Source organism: Stegodyphus dumicola, chromosome 1 (genome assembly GCF_044657685.1).
Source record: "Stegodyphus dumicola isolate Sdum_Otavi_A_Nest chromosome 1, ASM4465768v1".
Lineage (NCBI taxonomy): Eukaryota > Metazoa > Arthropoda > Arachnida > Araneae > Eresidae > Stegodyphus > Stegodyphus dumicola.
Genome location: NC_140768.1, coordinates 11,437,001 through 11,459,031, shown reverse-complemented (window position 1 = coordinate 11,459,031; position 22,031 = coordinate 11,437,001). Strand labels below are relative to the sequence as shown.

The following is a 22,031-nucleotide window of genomic DNA, read 5'->3' as shown; positions in this document are numbered from 1 at the left end:
CGGGCAATTACGGCAGTCACTAGCTAAAAATTCAATTGCAATAACTATCTAAATGTAGGATTATTTATATTTCATGTCGATAGTAACACTAAGCACACGCCATTCAACATGCGTTTAGAGAAATTTTAAGCATAAAAATCTACATCTTCCTCAGCTGAAAAAGTTTTAATTCCATTTCTTTTATGTTCTGAATCGTTTCGAAGGTCTCCGGTTAAGAGGTGCCATTATCACTCTGATACTGCTGGTTATTATAAAGTTCTTCTTAATACGTTATGGATTGGATTAAAACGTTTATATTCTATTTAGTATACAACTCCGAACTAAAAATGAGCGTCGCAAAGGAACAACCTGTTTTATGGCAGTTGGAACATCGAACAAAGAATAAAGGTGGCGTCTACACAGTTTGGAATGTAAAAGGGTGGAGATCTCCTAAATATAAAGTGTTAAAGAATTTCTAACCATGAAAATTATGACAAAATTACATGATCTTATGCATTTTACGCACGAATGAACAAATTTAGGATGAAATAAAAACAAATACACATATATATATGTATATACAGACATTCCTGATTTTTGAATGAAAATTTAGAAAATGGTTATTTTAAACATAATAAAAAGCTTTAAAAATTTGTAAATTTCCTTTAATGGATTATACACAAAAAATGAAATTATTACCATCAATGGGTTATTATGTACACTATTATTACCATCAATATATTATTATCTACACTATTATTACCATCAATAGATTATGATATTATTATTATTAATATCAATAAAAATAAAGTGCATGTATACTTTTATACTTTATACAATAAAAACAAATGTATATATCTTAGAATTGAATAGAATACCTTTCATAGCCTCTCTGTATTATGGATGGTATAATATTTCTACATCTACTAATACACATCTCTCTTCATACATACATACTTTTACATACTTTACATATTTTTTACATGCATACTTTTACATTTTTTTTTTTTTTTTTTTTTTTTTTTTTTTTTGTAATTTTGGAAACAAAATTTACATATATTAGAAGACAAGTCTTCACGAATATAGTAAGATTACAGTAAGATGCCTTGGATCTCAAAAATGTGATGAAAAAGTTGTAAAGAAAATTACTGTGAGAACATTTTCAAGTTACTTGTTCATACCTGTACGATGAGCATTTTTATTATACGAGATATTTCCCGAACAGTATTTTAATTCCGTTTACCATTTAAATCTCTCGCGGTTCGAAAGCTTTTAACCCAATTTTTAGAGAATTTCTTATCGTTAACAAAATACGAACAAGCGTAGTTAAAAGATGTATCAACAAAAAATGCTGTAAAAACGGATTTACTAATACTGATACAAAAAATTAACTTTTCCTTCACGTCAGTGAAGACTGCGATTAAAAATTAATCTAAATTTTAAACTTTTTTAACTAAATTTAATTTAAAAAAGTGTATAATAAATTGTTTTAAATGAATAATTAAACGCTTCGCACCATCTAAGGTGTTAGTTGATCAATGTGCAAATGAAATTTCCTAAAATGAGAAAAATATTGAAGAATCATTTCATCAGGGTCGGCGCCACAGCATGTTTAATACGTGCGGTCGGGCCGGGCGGTAGAATTTTGGTGCGGCAAAATTTTTAGAATTTCGGAAGGAACCGGGCGGCAGAATTTTGAAGTTGCAGAGTTTGCAACTGGCGGCAAAAAAAAAAAAAAAAAAAAAAAAAACGCCGGGCTTGCATTTCATTATTGTGTATTCCCACAGATATCATTCCGATTAAGACGATTTGAAAAGAAATTCAGTAATTAATAAACAATAGCTACACTCTCAATACTTAATAAACAATAGCTATTCATTATTTAATATATATTATTAATTTTACTAATCTATCAATTAATCTAATTAATAATATATTATATTAAGATCAATAAGTTTTGTACATATTAGGCATTTTTCATGAAAAGAAAACGTACTTACTTTACGTGAATTTTATTAAGGGTTTGGGAAAATAGCTGAAAGATTAAAATATGCTTATTTTATGCTAAAATACATCTTTTGCGTTTCAACTGACTAATCTAACCTAGCAATATAAATATAGTTTAGGAAAAAGTTAATTCTTCCCCTTCTTTTATTTAAAGAAGAGGAAGAATATATATATAGTGAATATATGCAAATATATATATATTAAAATATGTGAAAACAAATTAATTCAGTGACTAAATAAAACCATTTTAGCTTTCGCAATACATTATGGGTTCACGCTTAATTAGTATATCTCTCATTGAAACACTTTTTTGAATATTTTATCATGGGAAATAAAACACTAAGCAAGATGCAAATTTCCTACAAATTACCAAATAAATTCGTTTTAAATTTGCCATCTAAGGTACTAGCAAGACGCGGGGGGGGGAGGCAGCAAACAAAACATTACCAAGACAGACAAAGTAAGACAGATGTCTGATTAAAAGTCACAAATTACGTTACAAATACAGTTAAGTAAACTTAAGAAAGTGATTTATTTAATAAAAATAGTTAAAACGATCGAGGTTTACACATACCCAAGACGCCTTTCAGCAGAAGCGAACGTCTTCGCCAAAAGTCTTCCGAAGCCGTTCCGCGGGTAAGACAGATGGGGATCTTGAACGCGACCTTGAACAATGCTTGAATCGAATTTGACAGTCACATTTACTGAATGAGATCTGCTGTAAAAGTCACAGCAGATTCTTACAAATTTCGGCCCAAATTCAAGCACAGATCGAAGTCCTTAGGGTGTATCACTTTCTACAAACTCTCCGAATCAAAACCGTGAACTACGATCTTACAACAAAAACTTTTGCTTCAAGCGTTTCGAGTTGTTGCAACTCTCCGAGACAGTGAATGAGAGGGTTTCGGCTCTGATTGGCCAAGAGTGGTGAATGGCGAAGTGGGAGGAGATTGTGACGTCAGACGCACAGGTTCACGGCCTGACACATGCATTTGGAGAACTTACGATCCCAAGAAAAGAGACACTGAGGTGTACTTATAAACTGACTTATCGCTGCCTTTGGCGATATTTTTAAGGGGAAATAAAACTTTTAAGAGAAACCGTTGTAAACTTACATAATGGCAGTATTTGTAGTAATTTATTTTCTGTTATTTTTATACGCAGGATCAAAAATGCGCGTTAATGTTTGAGCATTAAGTTTTTAAATGCAAACGTAGGATGAGGGAAAGTTAAATGTTCTCGAATTAATGAATCATGAAAATTTATTCCTTTAAAACTTTTTTCCTAAGTTCAAACTTTCAGTCCTTACTCTAGTAACAGTACTTTAGCAGTGTCAAATTTTACTACATACTTCTTAATGTTTTAAATCTTCAATCGCACTGTCCAATATCTTATATCAATATAGATATAGAGCCGTCAACCCGAAACCAACAACTATTAGACTCGAAACGGGATTTTACGTCGTCCACTCTAAACGGCGAATCACTTTTCAAACTGTTGCCACCAAATAATTATCGCCCTGTATTATTTTTAAAGAAATTAAATAATGAAGTAGGCATATATGTATGTTCCCCGCACAACGAAAAAAACGACGGTACCTAGGATCATCTAATTCTGAATAACGTAGTCCTCCATCCGATCATATGCAACTGGAAGCGAATTTTGAATGTCATCTTTCATATTTCGTAAAACTTTGACAACGAATTTCTTATTAGCAAAATCAGATTTCAAAGCGAGCAATGGCAACACTGTATGGATTAAAACATTTTCTTCTCCAGCGCGTGAGACTGTATATCCGAAATTCTAAAGATATTTCGTTTTAAAACATTTTGTGATTTTGCTGTTGGATTGAAATGTATGTGCGGTAAGTGCGAAGAATATGATGTTTAATTAATAAATTGAACACACAAAAGGTTAATAATAAAAATATATTTAAAAAAAAAAGAGTTTAGCAAACCGCCTTATTAAGAAAACTGAAAATTGATATGATGAACTGAGAACAGCAGAATTGCATATACAGTAGTGTGCAAATTTATGTGAACAAGGGAGGTAGAATTTTCACATTATCTGATTTCCTGAGTTTGGTAGGCCTAGTTTACAGCTGATATATTACAGTTACAGCTAGTTACAGCTGCTATTGCGCGCAACTGTTCATTGTTTTTCACCGTATTACTTTTAGGTGATTCAGTGTTATTCTCTTTGAGGTACATTTTTTTTTTTTTTCTTTTCTTTTTTAGACTGTATTACATGTTGAAAAAGCTGTATGACAAGTCTTAAATGACTCCACAGAAAAGAAACTCCACAGAAAAGAAATAATACACTTACATCTTCCGACACTCCACAGAAAAGAAATAATACACTTACATTAAGTTAACACTAACATTAAGTTAGTGTTAGAATTTAGCACATTTCTATGACACAAAGGGGCATTGCTTAAGTGTAACATGCTGTTGGGTACTGTTAACAAAATCATTAGACGGTTTAAAACGGCAGGCAGTTTGTCATGCCAGCAGAAAGAAAGGTGTTAGAGAAAGAGAAAAACTAGTGTCAGATTTTAGTAAGGAAATCCAAATTAAATCCTAGGTTGTTAAGTTTTGACCTTCAAATAGATTTAACAGTCAGGCATTCATGTTCACGAATCCGCTATTCGTCGTAGACCACTAAAAGCTGGTGGTAAAGCTGCCCATCTTTATAAAAACAACTTTTATGATGAAAAGAGACTATGGTGGTCAAGAAAATAAAAGAGGAAAAATGAAGTGAAAAACAATAGGAAAACGTCTTTTTTTTTTTTTTTTTTCCTAGATGAAACCCATTTCGTTGCACAAGGTCAGGCGTCTCGCTACATCAGGTGTGGTGGTGTGGTGTATTTAATTAAGGCAAAGCACACTAGGGCTATCTGCCTAATGGGAGGGATGCCTTCGTGGAGGACTTTCTAAGGGAAACTGGCTCGTATACACGTTACACATGGGGAAAACCACGAAAACACCCATGCAGCCAGCCCGTTCGCGGGATTCGAACCTCGGACCGAACTACCAGCGTTCAGCGACTTTACCGCTCGGCCGCTAGTGGCTCTCGCTACATCAGGAAATCACACAGGGAGAAACTATCTCCTAAACATATCGACTAGTGTGTAAAATAACCCAGTTCAGAAAATGTTTCTGGGAATGCTTTTCCGTATATGGGCCAGAATCCATATTGCCAAGTGATGGAATGATGAATTCCGGAAAATATACCGAAGCGATTAAAGAAACGTAATTCCTAAGCTGACGGAACTCTGAACAACAGAACACGACATTTTTACAAGACCTTGTGCCATGCCCCACGTTGAAAAACGAGAAAATAAGTATTGAATAAAATTATGCTAAGCTCTTAGATAGGCCAGGAAATTTGCCCGACAGAAACCATTCGAAAATTTAAGTAAAGAAATGATGGGTTCTTCTTTAATCCAAGTATGGTTTCACGATGATGAAGGAAAGCTAACATATCAAAACTTGATAAAACGTATGTTAAAACGTGTCAAACAAGCCAGCGAGGTGGTCACATTTTAAACTAACATACTGTAATAACTTCCAATGGTTCAATAAAAATACCTAAAACTCAACTGGGTTCACATTAATTTGCACACTACTGTTTGTAAAAATGTATCAAAGAAGATGAGAATTATTGAACCCACTTTCTTTGTAGCGTCATTAGAATATTTGAAGCAGAAGACGTGAAAAAAAAACGAGCAATACCCTCGCCGGAACTGAACTTCTCGCATACACTAACTTCTCGCCTAAACTTCTCGCATACAAGTCCAGTATACTCCAAATACACCACGAAGGCCCACGGAAGAGGGGGAGAAAATACCTTATACCTTAAAATTGAGTATTTTGGTAACTAACTAAATTACGGAATTAAACGGGTGAGTTCAACATGCAATCATAACCGAAGCAAATTTTATGCTTTAATGTCATAAAAAAAAATTCAAGCAAGAAATTTAAAAAAAAGTTGATTTCACATTTTTGTGTTGTCCTACAATTTGCCCCCTCCGGGGGGGAGGTCGACGCCTGTAAAACCGGTGAAGCTACTGCCGAGGATCTGCACTTATGAAGTCTCCAGCATGAAGCAAGAATATATGTTTGCCTCCAATCATGTCCAAATCCATTGATCTTTATGCCAAGTCACTGAATGTTTTGGTCTCCACTGCTTCGAGGCAGTTGGTCGAGGCTTCGAGGTCTTCAGTGCTTCGAGGCAGTGTTTTGGTCTCCACTGCTTCGAGGCAGTGGGTCGAGGCTTCGAGGTCTTCACTGCTTCGAGGCAGTGTTTTGGTCTCCACTGCTTCGAGGCACTTAGGGCCCTTCCTCTTATTCCTGCATGGTTTCGACCACGGAGCTATAAAATCAGTCTTCACAGGACTAAAACCATAATTTATTTGGTGCTAGGTTCAGGCTCGGAAGGGACCATGTAGTACTGTCTTGTCTACCCCTTTGGCTCTGGGGTTATTGAATGGTTAGATTACGAGGTTGTCCTTGGGGGTTTGGCTCCCCTTGGTCAATACTTGGGGACGGACTGCGTTGCATTTTCTTCTTTTTGCTGGTGGAAGCGTGGACGTCCATCTCTGACTTTGCGTACGTGAACTTAAGTTCTGCTTCTTGCCTCTATTATCGTGCAAGACTGCAGGACTTATTCCGGCTGTCTGAAGTTGTTGCCGCTACGGACGCTTAAAGGGGTTATCACATCTAACCACTGTTAGACAGGATTTTTCTGAGAAACGAGATTATGGTAGCAGTGGTTTAACCGGGAGGATTCCTAGAAAAAACAGCCCTCCCCCTGGAAGCGAAGTCCGCCTAGCTACGGAAACGATGTCCCGCCTACAAAGAAATATTTTGAAACTTCGCCGAAAATGTTCCGTCTGCAGCTCTGTCCCGGGTACAGATCCATCAATCAGACGAAAGTTCTGCTTCTGAAGGATCAGGTGATCCCAATCTGAACGATAATCAATTAATATTTGGCGTTCAAGGTCTGTTTAGTAAGATAAGATAAACCTCGGCTGCCCTGCCTCGTGAACTAAATCACATTACAGGTCCACTTCCCCTTTAGGCACATCGTGGAGGTTCAACCTTCACTATTACCCCTCCAGAGGAGCGGCGCACCACCTGGAAATAATCTACGATCTTCCAGGCAGCACTGGTCGTTAATTGCTACCTGCCAGTCGCATGGGCGAGCCCGTCGCAGAGGGCCGTTACCCAGCAAACCGGGGAAGAAAACCCCCGGCTACGGATCCAACCACTCAGAACATGCCAGACCCCCGAGGCCGGCTAATAAGTGACCTTTCCCAGGGCCTTCATAACCACCAAGTTCATAAATTTTATACCCCCGTACCCCTAGGTACAGATCCTAGCCAGTAGCTTCGCACAGTTCTCTACGTTGGCCCCCGGGGGTGGAAGTCTGTTTAGTAAGTGAAAATGGTAACCTAGTTACGTAGGTTTCGTGGAAATGTGCGGGTTCTGAGAAATGTCCCTTCCAACGTCCAGTCTCGCGTAGCGGAAGCATATGTGATAGAGACTTAAGATAGAGTAATACAGAAGCTAGGTTCTGTTTATGGGAGGTGGGAAGTAAAATTCTATGTTCTGGTAGACCTCCATGGTCCTGGTAGACAGAATTGCAGACATACATGAACCTAGACTGTGTGAACATATAAGTCCCCCTGGTTGAACGGGGTTTTATGCCTCTAGGGGTTAGGCCGATTAACCGTGTATGGCAATTCTAAGCTGGGTGGTCTGGGTGCTTCTTCTTCCTGGTGAACTGTTCTACTGTTACAGCATCTATAAAATCGTTCTATGTCAATCAAAAAAAGAAGTCATAAACTAATAATTAACATCTTCTAAATTATAAATGTCGGTGCTTATTATATTAGTCCTTCCTTCGCACGCATATGAAGTAAAAGGAATATTAGAGCCCCCTTTTTTTAACCGGAACATCATGGCAGATGAGAAGAGATCTACCCATAGTAATCGATTTTGATTGTTCCCCCCCCCCCGAAAAAAGGCAGTTTTGCCTTTCTTACATCTAAAGAAAGTTGCCGCAATGAAAATGTTGCATCCATTTTCTGAAAGTAAGCAAAATAAAACCTTAATTATTTATTTATGATTTATAATTTTCCTGCATATGCCTCTTTACCACTCAATCCTTCTTCTTTCATCAGTAACAACCGCGTCACGCTATTTATCTCCACGAATCATTCAAGCATAAGGCTATCACAGCGTTTGTCGGCAACTTTAACGATGCTTTTTTATGTCCCCGTGTTTCAGATTATTTTTGACAAATTATTTGCATTTCTTTCTTTCTCTCCCTCTTTTTTTCCCCTTAATATGTAGAAATCCTTTTCAATGCTCCGTAATGATGACATTTCTGTACAAAATAACTCAAATATACAGTTTAAACTTTCGGCTCATAGTGATATCATGTCCATAAAATTTCTTACGCGGCCTTTACTTTCGCAAACGATAATCGTAGACGTATATTTCCAATCGCAAAAATATTTTAAATGACACAAATTTGTCATTTAAAATATTTTTGCGATTGGAAATATTCGCTTTGGCATTTTTAAATTTAGAGAAATTAATTTTGTAAAAATTATGGAGTCTAACTTTTCAGTCCTTCCTCCGATCCCTAAACTTATATTTAAGGAAATTTTGTACGCATCATGTTGTTTTTACTAATTTCACTTATCCACGACATTCATCGTGCAAGGAGTCAAATGATCCCACAGTTGACAAAATCCTTTACCACCATACACTCGACTTTAGCTCAGTTCCACCCCCAATTTTGAGAACTAGCACCCGGGGTTGGTCTGATGATTTCCCACACTTCTTCCCCTACTATCAGTCTCTCGAGAGGACTTTTGGCTCGTTGCACATTTAGAATGCTCATTGCGCATAGACACTATATACTATATATATATGTTACCGTGAAAGACCGAAATTGGAGAATGTCGACTTTCACCGGAGAATATCAACATTCACCAAATACGTCGGTGAAAGACCGAATATTTCACTACATTCTTGTATATTCGGACCCTCACCGGTGTATGTCGACAATCACAGATATGCTCTGGTGAAAGTCGAAAAGAGAGGTCATAAAGTGCCATAATAGTTTTAAGCTGTTGCAATAAATAAGATTTGAATCACATAATTTAGTAAAATTTTTATGACTGTTATTTTATTTTCTCCTTTAGAACGTACTGTATAATTAAGTAAGTTTTTAACTTCTATTATTTTCCTTTCTCATTTTGAATGTATTGTGTGTTTTAGAATGTATTGTTTCTTAAGTTCTTATTTCAAGTCTCAAGTGCGTTTATTCGCGACCGAATGACGGAAAAGAAAATATAATATTGTTATCTGTAAAAAGAGCATGTGGAGATTCACAAAATTTTCCTGCATTTTCGTGAAAATTTTTGTAATTTATGAGAAAATAGCAGTGTACATGGATAAAGTGAAGAGTGTGCGCAATGCCATTTTTGTGCAATTCTGGGATATTTTTTCAGTAAAAATAAGTCGACGTGTACATGGTTATGGCGAATACGGTTTTCAATCAGTGCTAAAAGCAATAGCTAAAAGATTTCCGCCAACAAAATAATTCTGCAACTTATTTAAATTCGAAACCGGAAGGGTTTAATTGCTATTTTATATTTTAAAGCAAAATAATATAAAAAACTGTATTAAAATTATCTGTAATTAATAAATGTACATTGTCTTTCTATTCATACTTTTTTACTCAAACTTACAAATAGCGTGAACTTGGTTGCGATAATACGTAAGTACCGTTGCGGTAAATAAGATTTGAATCACATAATTTGGTAAGTTTATAACTTCTATTATTTTCCTTTCTCATTTTGAATGTACTGTGTGTTTTAAGTTCTTATTCTGAGTCTCAAGTGCGTTTTTTCGCGAATGAATTACGGAGAAGGAAATATAATATTGTTATATGTTCAACATGCACCATTAGTGCATGGTGAATGTCGACATTGAACCGGTGTGAGTCAGAAATAAGAGTACTTGGAAAATATTTCGGACATACACCAAGAGACTATGTGAATGTTGACATTCACCGGTGAAAGTCGACATTCTCCAGATTTCGGTGTTTCACCGTAACATATATAAATTCATATGCCTTCTCTGGGATTCGAACCCCGGCCCTTCGGTGCGGCAGTCAGAGTCACTAACTATCCCGGTTGAACGGCGTGTTCATTTTAAAAAAATAAAACCAAAATGTTTGTTCAGAGCCGTACAGAAATGTTTGCATTTATACGTAACTAAAGAAAATATCGTTTAGTTTGTTTGTTTACGTGATTACGGCAAAGACCTCGAGTGTTATCTGAATAAGGAAAGGGATGCCTTCGTGGAGGACTTTATAAGGGAAACTAGCTTGTCTACACTTTACACATGGGACAGACTACGAAAACGCCTATGCAGCCACCTCGTTCGCGGGATTCGAGGCAGTGTTAAGCGATTTTACCGCTCGGCCGCTGCTGGGCCAAAACGTCGGTTAGAAAAAGGTTTCTGAAGTGAAAAATTAATTCTATGCGGATTCTATGAAAAATATTTAGCAACAGAATTTTTTTTTTCTTTTCGAAATGGTGATCTTTTTCACAGAATCTTAGAAAATTCGCTTCTAGAAAATACTGTCATTGGCTTCAGTCTTGGCGCAAAGGCAACTTCGTAATATAAAAATATACTTTTTTTTTTTCCCCTCCTAACGGCAGATTGTGAACAATTACAAATGTAACACAGTCCATTAATCTATACAAGGCCGGATGTCGTGGTCTCTTTATTATGGAGGCACCTAATAGGTGGGCCACCATTGCCTTTCCTATGAAGGAACGGACAGTTACAACCATGCCTTCTCCGGGATTCGAACTCTGGCCCTTCGGCATCGCAGTCAGCTTCCCTGACCACCATACCGACTGGGCGGCTAAAAATATGTACTTTATAATAATATATACTTTAAAAATACATATACAGTAATATATATATATAACATAATATGTCCTTTATAATACTATATATAACATATACTCGTAATATGAAAATATATACTTTAATAATATATACTTTAAATATATATATATACAGTAATATATATTTTAAAAATGAAAAAATATGTGTACTTTTACAAATTTTGTTTATGATTTCCAAATTATGATTCTACCGTCATAAAACCTGATAAGAATATTAAAAATGTATCTTTCTTTACATAATAAAATAAGGTTTTTCAGTAATTTACAATAATTTCAGTAATTTTTACTGAAGATATTTTGAGTTTCCGTGCCTTGCCGCGAAATGAGAGTTGAATTGATTCAATGAGAAATAGACAGATCTCAAATAAAATAAGTTTAAATGAAGTATAGAAAACTGTGTATAATTTAATAAGCTGTACAAGTAAGTGTCCACATCAGATATTTCATCTTTTAACTATCATGTCATTTAATATCATTTAAGATCGAAGAAACAAACGCTAGAGATCGTAATTTGACTGACTCAAAATGTTTTCGTGTAAAATAAATTATAAAGCTGGGGCTTGGATTAAAACAGGCCACTGGCCTTAGTTTGCGGACCCCTGATCTGGAACATTGTTAATGCAGTAACTCAAACAGAAACCTGTAGAAGCGAGTGAACTAAACTATGAAAATGAGCGTGAAATAATAGCCACAGTGGAGTATTAAAAATGGTGTATTTTTAAAATTATTTACCATTACGACTCACCTGTAAATAGCTATGATTTATACAGACATATAGTTTCTCTGAAGAAAAAAGGGCCAGAAATACAAAGGAGAAAGTAATGTACTCATAATATAAATAGGTATTTATCAATTAATTAATAATTTAAATTAAATACGGCTATAAGAAAAATTAAAAACTTCAAAAAATTTTCCGTTCCCAAATTTTTTTATCACCTAATTTTTGGGAACCAGTATATTAGACTACAAAAGACTATAATTTTTTTATATATAAACAATTTATATGTACACTGAAGTGACAAAAGTCATGGGATAGCAATATGCAAATATACAGATGGCAGTAGTATCGCGTAGAAAATGTATAAATGCGAAGTGCTTTGGCAGGGCTTTCGTTTGTGTTCAAGTTATTCATGTGAAGAGGCTTTCACGTGATTATGGCCGCACGACGAGAATTAACAGACTTTGAACGCGGAATGGTAGTTGGAGCTAGACGCATGGCTCATTCCATTTCGGATATCGTTAGAGAATTCAACATTCCGAGATCCACAGTGTCAAGAGTGTGCCGAGAGTATCTAATTTCAGGCATAACATCCCACCATGGACAGCGCAGTGGCCGACCACCTGCACTTAACGACCGAGACCAGCGATGTCTGTGTAGAGTTGTCAATGTTCAGAGACAAGCAACACTGCGTCAAATAACCGCAGAAATCAATGTGGGACGTGTCCGATAGGACAGTGCGGCGAAATTTGTCTTCCTTGGGCTATGCCAGCAGAAGACCGACTCGTGTGCCTTTACTGACAGCACGACATCGCCTGCAGCGACTCTCGTGGGCTCGTGAGCATATCGGTTGGTCCCTAAACGAATGGAAAACCGTGGCTTGGTCAGATGAGTCACGATTTCAGTTGATAAGAGCTGGTGGTAGGGTTCGAGTGTGGCGCAGACCCCACGAAGCCATGGACCCAAGTTGTCAACAAGGCACTGTTCAAGCTGGTGGTGGTTCCATAATGGTCTGTGCTGTTTTTACATGGTATGGACTCGGCCTCTGTTGCAACTGAACCGATCATTGACTGGAAATGGATACCTTCAGCTACTTGGAGATCACTTACAGCCGTTCATGGACTTCACGTACTCAAACAACGATGGGATTTTTATGGATGACAATGCGCCATGTCACCGGGCCACAAATGTTTGCTATTGGTTAGAAGAACATTCTGGACAATTCCAGCGAATGATCTGGCCACCTAGATCGCTTGACATGAATCCCATCGAACATTTATGGGACGTCATCGAGAAGTCAGTTCGTGCCCAAAACCTTGCACCGTCAACACTTTCACAATTATGGACGTCTATAGAGGCAGCATGGCTCAATATTCCTGCAGGAGACTTCCAACGACTTGTTGAGTCCATGCCACGTCGAGTTGCTGCACTTCGCCGGGCAAAAGGGGGACCGACAAAATATTAGGAGGTATCCCATGACTTTTGTCACTTGTCACAGTGTATATATAGTTTAGAACAGCATATGCCATGCTGTTTGGAAAAATATCAGTGCGGCTGTGAAAAACATGAAAAGAACAGCTTGAATTGAATGCAGCTGAACGAACAGGTCAAACCGAAGATTAGAACATCTTTTTCTGAGAAAAATTTTAAAATCTATCTAAAATTTACTGTAAAAATACTGCTATACTACAATCATAAATTGTGCACTATTTGTCGTTCAGGTAAAACTTCCAAAGAGCTAACTTTTTACCTTACGAAGTAACTGCATTGATATTGCGAGTATTTTATAGTACGAGGCAATTATTTTACTAGATTCCACTTATTTCTGTATTAAATAACTTCGATAATAGGGATTTAAAGTCATGATCAGTTGTAACAATTGCCCGCATCTAAAGTAAAATCAAAAAACGGCAAGTAAAATAATAATGAGTAATTTTAAAAAGCCGAAAACTTACGCTAAATCTTCTAAGTAATAAATCAATAATTTATTATTAGAGCAGGTATTTATATTTATATCATCTCCAAGGAAAAGAAATTTAATTGTACAAATATCCACTGTTTTTTTTCCATTGATTTCTAATATCTTCTTTTATATATATTACTTTGTACAGGTTTTCATTGTTTTTCAATACTATGAGAATGTTGGGCAATATTTTTTTCTAAAATAAGGATCTCGTCTAATTCAGTTCTTAACGGCTACTTTAAATTAAGAAGAATTTCTTATTCATTTTTATTTTACATTTTGTTTATGATAAAAAATTTTTTGGTTTAAGTAGACTAATATATTTCTAATAATTAAGTACTTTTCTTAGCTTATAATTATTAAGTACTTTTCTTAGCTTTCTAACTCTAACTCCTTACTTGAAAAAAGACTTGACTTATTTCAGTTAATTTAGTTCTTGTTAATTGATAGTAGATTGGTTTATTCCCCTTGAAAAGTCAATTAATCTGCGATCAATGACAGCAACTACTTTTTCAGTTAAAATTTTTACGATTAAAGGACAATTCTATACAGATTTTACATAATTTTTACTATAATAGAAATGTAGATAACTTTGGATATTGACATGGGAAGCTATTTAAAATCCTTGCTAAAGTTTTTTCTTGTAATTCATAGCTTTAATTAAATTTCTTTTCCTTGGAGATGATATATATAAATACCTTTTTAATAATAAATTATGTTTTATTAGCAACTTTAGAGCACGTTTTTGACTTTTTAAATTACTCATAATTATTTTTACTTTTATATCTTACTTATATATATATGCATAATTTTTTTTTTATTTTTTTATTTTTTATTTATTTATTTATTTATTTATTTATTTATTTATTTATTTATTTATTTATTTTTTCCAGATGACAATATACTATCAAATAGTTGGATATTTTTCTAGTTATACTATTTTATATTCAAAATAGAAATAAAAACACGCATTGCTAGAGCTTTTGAAATTAAATTTATTTTGAGCTGAGTTCGAATTTTATTCGATCGTAAAGGGTTTTGTTTTATACGTTTGCAACTGATAGTACTATCTTTAATAAAGTACATAAATAACTGCGTTTAAAATTTTTTTTTTCACATATTTTAAAATTATTTCGGAATTCGTATTCTGATAACCCTGTTTTCTTTTCCTTTTCTCGAGGTCCGCCATCTGAATTTTTCAAACTGCAAATACCTTTTTTTTAAATTTGTTTCATATTATTTTTTCATTAATAATTGAAAACAAAATTCACTCTAAAATGAAACGATGCAGCAAAAATCCATACTGAAATCGAGCCTAACGCTTCGGAACAATCTTGTTTCTGTTTTCCTACAAAATAAATAACTGCAACCGCCCAGCAAATTGTGGCAACATGGTCGCCGCGAGACAACGAATTCAATTGACTATCTTCGTCATTCATAAATCGCAGGAGCCACACTCGCCACCTCGTTTGATTTTAAGTAGCTTGGCGACGAAACCGTCACGCCAATTTTTTTTCGTGCGGTAACCCTACCAACGATCGCTAACTGCCTTAGGTGCAAGACTTGGATGTATAATTTTTTCGCATCGAATCCCGAAACCGGTTTTTGTAAAATCTTGATGTTTATAGTGCACGGACATCATATTCCCTACATAAAGACTTATTTGATGCTATCCTTTTGTTCTCCCATCAAAAATAAAAATAAGATAGAATGGTTTGTCCCCTCCTCCCGCATTTTTTTTTTTTTTTTTTTTTTGAAAGGATGGGAAGGCGGCAGAAAGAACGAAATGGGCAATTTTTATCACGAAAATTTACTGCTCTTGAAAGAGGAAACCTATTAGAGTAATGATCTTTATATTCGGATAATATTTTTCTGGCAATATTATTATTGTGAATTTGTTTATATTACCTTGCATTGTCCCCCAATAATAGCCTAATGACATTTTATGTTAAACAGAAGTCCCATTAGTGTGTAAACTAACTAAAATCTGATATGGACCCCCTCAAGACTTCCCTTGTACGGCCTATTGAATTAATTATACACACTTTTTGCTGCACTTCATTTAAGGAGTGTTGGAACCCCAAAATCTTCAAAAAATTGTGATTTCGGATTTATGCATTTTCAAATTCTCTACACTTTTATCTTTCTAAAAATGCCATTCTTTAATCTCTGTGAAAATTAGAACTGTAAAAAAAAATCTAGTTTTAATTTGTCATCTACTGCTTTGATCAATGAGGATTTTTACATAAAAACGCGTTTTTCTCCAAACGTGATTTTTTTATACTCGATGTACTTTTTCTCAGGAACTAGTGCTCACAGGTATCTACACTTTTTATGGCTTAGTTATTAGGTTCCCTAATATTTACTGAAATGAGCTTTTTGTAATAAACTTAGAAAATTTTTTTATGCGAGAAAAGTGCTAAATTTTACAATACCTAACAAAATATTCTGTAATTTACTCTAAAATTCAAAATGTTTCAAAAGCTCATTTCTGTATAATCAGTTAGGTATACTTTAATCACAGGAAAAATTTCAAGCTTTTATCTACAGCAGATTTTGAGAAAAGGTACATCGAAAATGGCCAATTTAACATTGTCGGTTCTGATAGTTTCTAATACCCCTTAAAAACATTTCCCCGAATTTCACTAAAGACATATTTTTCATTCAATCAATTCAGTTCTCACTACGCGGCAAGGCAAAAAATACATAACAGTTCAAAACATCTTTACTAAAAATTTTAAACTACAGAAAAACCTGAAACACCAAATACATTTAAAAGCAGCTATTAAAAAAAATTACAGTTAAAAAATTAGAATTTCTAAACCAAAACAAGCAATTTGGCCTACGAGTAGACAGACAAAATTTGCGATGTACAGATATTTAAAGACGCGCACCCGTAAATACGCGTTATAAGCCAAATAAAAATACGCGTTATAAGCCGAAATATACGGTACATCAAACTGCACAAATCAAAACTACAACACTGTTTTATCAAACAAAAATAATAATCGGAAGCAAAATCAAATGCAATGGGAAAATAAATCAGAATATGCCATAACAGATAAAAAAATTAAAGATGTAAAAATAAATACATTAGTTCTTCTCCTTAAGTAGAAAAATCGTTAAAAAAGCTACTACATATCACATCTACTGATTGATACTATATGTTTAGGGTATCGTTTGTGTTGTTTAAAACAGCATATGACTGTAATGAATGAAAGTTAACGTAGGAGGTATAAAATTTCATGATTGTTATGTCGGTCATTTTTGAGTTCACATAATACAGTTCCACATGAAAGCACACAGATCTTAGGTAACACTGTCTCAAATAGGATATTATAATACAGAAATATAAAATTGCGTACCAGTCATCAAAATCTCTTTATCGATGTTTTCGATACTTTTCTCTCTTAACATCAGAAGAAATGAAATAATACGACAATTTTTATATTTCATTTTAGACTGCCATGTTGCCACCAAGCCTTATGCTTTTTCAAATTGGAACAGGTGGGTGCACTAAACAGAATTCTGTTCTTTCTTTACTTTTGAGATTTTATAAATAAAAAGTTTTATTAATAAGATAAAGCATTTAAATTATTGCGCACATATAAAATAAAACTCGCAGTAAATACACGGTATCTATAGGTCATATGATGCTTATAATGGGTCTGGATCATAATCCCGACAGCCGAAATCCCGACAAACCAAAGTCCCGACACGGTCAAAATCCCGACAGGGTCAGAATCCCGAGTGTTCAGAATCCCAACAGGGTCGAAATCCCGACTGTCCAAAATCCCGACAAGTTAATATCTAAATACAAACACTCAATTTAGCTTAATAAAATACAATTTTTAACTAACTATTACATATTACTAATTAAAAGTTTAAATCAAAAAATCATAAAAATTATGTCATTACTTAAATAATTTTTAACAAATTGAAATGACCGTTAAAATTTGAAATGAAGATTTATAAAATTCTTTTTATTAAGAAAAAGAAAACATCACTTACACATGCAAACGACATATTTACAGTGACACATTGTGAGCGATAGCAGAAAGATATTCCATCACAGGTCTATTATCACGATCGTGTCCGCAACAGTCATAATTCTCCTTTCTCTGTCATCATCTACCTTCCTATGTTTTGGTTGTTGTTCTCCGCGAAGAATGCATTCAACTTGGTATTCCACATGCTCCTGTTCTTTTTGAAATCCTTCTATGATGTTATAAACGCCAACGTGGTACGTCCAATTAAGGTCTCCCCTCTTCTGTGCCAATCCTCGACAGCATTTTGAGTGCGCGGAGCATTTATAGCTGCCTTTTCTAGATCACTAATGATTCTAGATGGCCTCAGTTCAATATTATTTTCTTCAGCGAAATCAATTAAATCTTGGAATAATCTTTTGTAATTTTCTTCAGATATGTTAGTCATCAAAGCATATACTAGTTGCAGCTGTGGAAGTATGTTACGGGGTAATTAGGCCTTATTGGGATTTCGCCTGTGTCGGTATTTTGACCCTGTCGGAATATTGGACAATCGGGATTTCAACCCTGTCGGGATTTTGGCTTGTTGGGATTTCGACCCTGTCGGAATATTGGACAATCGGGATTTCAACCCTGTCGGGATTTTGGCTTGTTGGGATTTCGACCCTGTCGGGATTTCGACCCGACAGGGATTTTGGCTTGTTGGGATTCTGGCTTGTCGGGATTTCGGCTGTCGGGATTATGTCCGGATACCGCTTATAATAATGTGTATATGTTACCGTGAAAGACCGAAATTGGAGAATGTCGACTTTCACCGGAGAATGTCAACATTCACCAAATACGTCGGTGAAAGATCGAATATTTCTTTACATTCTTGTACATTCGGACCCTCACCGGTGTATGTCGACAATCACAATATGCTCTGGTGTAGGTCGAAATGAGAGGAGTATATGTACACGCTGCCATTCCAAAAGGAAGTGTTCCACAAATAAATGCAGTTGTAAAAGCAAGGGCCTCTTGTGCAATTCAAAGTGTCATAATAGTTTAAGTTGTTGCAATAAATAAGATTTGAATCACATAATTTGGTAAGTTTATAACTTCTATTATTTTCCTTTCTCATTTTGAATGTACTGTGTGTTTTAAGTTCTTATATTCTTAAGTTCTTATTCTGAGTTTCAAGTGCGTTTTTTCGCGAATGAATTACGGAGAAGGAAATATAATATTCTTATATGTTCAACATTCACCATTAGTACATGGTGAATGTCGACATCCACCGGTGTAAGTCAGAAATAAGAGTATTTGGAAAATATTTCGGACATACACCAAGCGACTATGTGAATGTTGACATTCACCGGTGAAAGTGGACATTCTCCAGATTTCGGTGTTTCACCGTAACATATATACTAGGAAGATGGATCATTTTACAATCCTATGGTACAAACGGAAATAACGATAAACACAGCGCAGTATTGTAAATGTGCATTTTCAAGGTAAGGAGTACGCATGTGTCCATAATTAAGAGTGACAGGGTGTCCATAATTAAGAGGGCTAATACACCTTAAGCCCCTTATGATCTTCGAATATGTGACTGTTGCAAGAATTAGGATATTTTATTTATTTTAAAAGCAATTACTTCCAACTTTTTCAAGCTGACTACATAATATAGCTGCTTTGGAAACTAGTAATCAGATGGTTTGTGTTGCCACAAATATTTTTTAATTTAATCCGCTTTGTGACAAAATTTTTCGTAACGTTTTCACTTTGCGCGCATGATATTTTAAAAATGGCTAATGGTACGTACTTGAAATTTGATGGAATTTCTTATATGGGCACTATTTTCTAACTGAACCCAAAAATCTGATGAATATTTTAATATTAAAAATTTTTATGCACTGAAACATTGCAGATTTTTTTTAATAAAATACATTTTATAAACTCAACTCAATAAAATAAAAATTTAACACGAAATTCTTAGAACATTTGGTTCACAGTAGTTTCCAAATGTTATAAAAGCTATATATTAAATATGGAATTAAATTATGCAACAGAATGTTTTAAACTGTGCGCGCAGGGTGGAAACATGACGAAAAAGTTTGTCACAAAGCGGATAAATTATACAAATATTTGTGGCAACGCAAACTTCCTGATTGCTATTTCAGAAAATAGCTATATTATGTAGTCAGCTGTAAAACGTTGGAAGTAATTGCTTTTAAAAGATATAAGTTATCCTAATTCTTGCAACAGTCACATATTCGAAGATCTTATGGGTTTTAAGGTGTATGAATGAGTCCCCTTAAAGAACCCTATTTCAAAGCTGCCATTGATCAGAAAATTGTGGCTGTCTTAATGAAGGGATGAGAATTTCTTTCAGCGAAAAAAAAAATAGTTACAATTAGCGTCACCAGAGAGCATTATATTAATAAACAATACATTTAGGCACACCTTTACAACAGCTTTATAATTTTACAAATTTTGTTACAAAAAAACATGTTCTACATGATGGGCATCTTTTTCAGCTACCATCTGAAATTGCAAGATAGCATGTTCCACAGATGACCAAAAATGTTCAGCTAGTGGTGGGAAATGCTGGCTTTAAGATCAGGTAAAGTTTTTGGATTGTCACGACTTGCCAGATGTTTCAAATGTCCCCAAATCCAAAATTCGCATGAAATGAGGGCTGGGGATCGGGGAGGGCACTTTACGAAAAGTGCCGGCTCCAACTTGCGTAAAGATTGTGCGGGCAAGGCAATGACGTGCTTGCAGAGAAGGAACGATTTCGTTCTCTAGCAGCTAATCTCGAGCATGTCACTGGACCAGTGGAACTTAACTCCTCGAAAAAGTATGGGCCGAGAATAAAGGACGCAGAAAATCCACACCACAGTATCACTTTTTGCGAATGCAATGGAACCTCTAAGACAGGGGGTGAAATTTTCTGATTCCGAAATTCAGCAGCTATGAGTATTCACTACACCGTCTAAATGAAAATGCACTTCGTCTGTCCAGAGGATATTCCTAAGCCATTTTGAATCGACATCAAAGCGAGCAATAAACTGAAGTGAGAATCGCAGTCGAGAGTCAAAATCGGGCGGAAGCAACCGCTGCCCTAATGAAAGTTTGTAAGGGATATCCCGCGAGATCTTATGGACAGTTGAACGTGATCTATCCAGCGCCTCTGTTATACGCTAGACATTGGTGCTAGTCCGAAATGTTGAAGCTGGGTTCTCTACGACCAGAAGTGTAACCACCTGTACTGCTTCTGCAGAAACAGGTTTTCTTCCTCTTCCAGGACGAACAGGAAACGATCCTGTTTCTTCAAATTTCTTAATTAGTTTCCGAAGGTTATGGACAGTTGAACGTGATCTATCCAGCGCCTCTGCTATACGCTAGACATTGGTGCTAGTCCGAAATGTTGAAGATGGGTTCTCTACGATCGGAAGCGCAACCACCTGTACTGCTTCTGCAGAAACAGGTTTTCTTCCTCTTCCAGGACGAACAGGTAACGATCCTGTTTCTTCAAATTTCTTAATTAGTTTCCGAAGGTTCTTAACATTCACAGGACCTCCTACAATCCCCTTCAAAGTCCGAAATTTCCGGTCAAAAATGATATAAGGATATTTCTGTTAAAGTATGATACCCGAAATTTTTCGCGATTACAGTACTTCCTTTACTTCGTACAAGGAAGTAACAAGAAGAGGCAGACCTACTCTTCGGTGGATAGATGAGGATAGTTTAGTCCAGGGGTTCTCAACCGGTGGTACGCAAGAGAAAAATATGTGGTACGCAGAGAAGCAAAGTATTTTTAACTATTAAATTCAAAAATTAAAATCCCAACATCCTGATTGAGTTTTTTTCTTTAACACTCGTATATGCGATCTGAGCTTTGTTCGAGAGTGGTGGTGGTAATAGTACTTAGTAGTGGTGGTACTAAAGGTTTTCAATTTTTGTTGAGATGGTGCGCGTTAGTTAAAAGGTTCAGAACCGCTGGTTTAGTCCTTAAAACTAACAACGGGAGGAGTTTGACTGCTAGAAGAGGTGGTTGGAAATATCTAGTTCAAAAGCCTTTCTTGCTTACACTGGGCTGTCACTCCATGGATGATGATGATGGTGACGATGATTTTCATTGCCAGAGCAAAATTTATTAAATTAAATTAAACATTCAAGATTTTTTTATCGAGCAAGCTTAATGTTATACGAGTGCGCGCGACACATAACGATACATAACACAAAGCGCATAGCATTTCTTTTCAATTAAAGGTTTTTTAAAAGTGGGAGTATATAAGGTGACAGCTGAGAGCAGGGTCCGGACCCCTCCCCCCCCCCCGGGCGGCTTTCACTGACTATTCGGGTATCGTCCGAATCCCGCAACTGTCCTGAAAA

General features: G+C 35.5%; 1 protein-coding gene across 1 annotated transcript in view; it reads right to left on the bottom strand.

Annotated features, from left to right (window-relative positions):
- LOC118188262 (protein C-ets-1-like) overlaps positions 1 to 2,901 on the bottom strand; it is a 144,436-nt gene extending 141,535 nt beyond the window's left edge. The window contains exon 1 of the mRNA XM_035358659.2: positions 2,561 to 2,901. The gene's annotated coding sequence lies outside the window, so the exon portion shown is untranslated. The remainder of the gene's footprint in view (positions 1 to 2,560) is intronic.
- Positions 2,902 to 22,031: the final 19,130 nt, after the last annotated feature.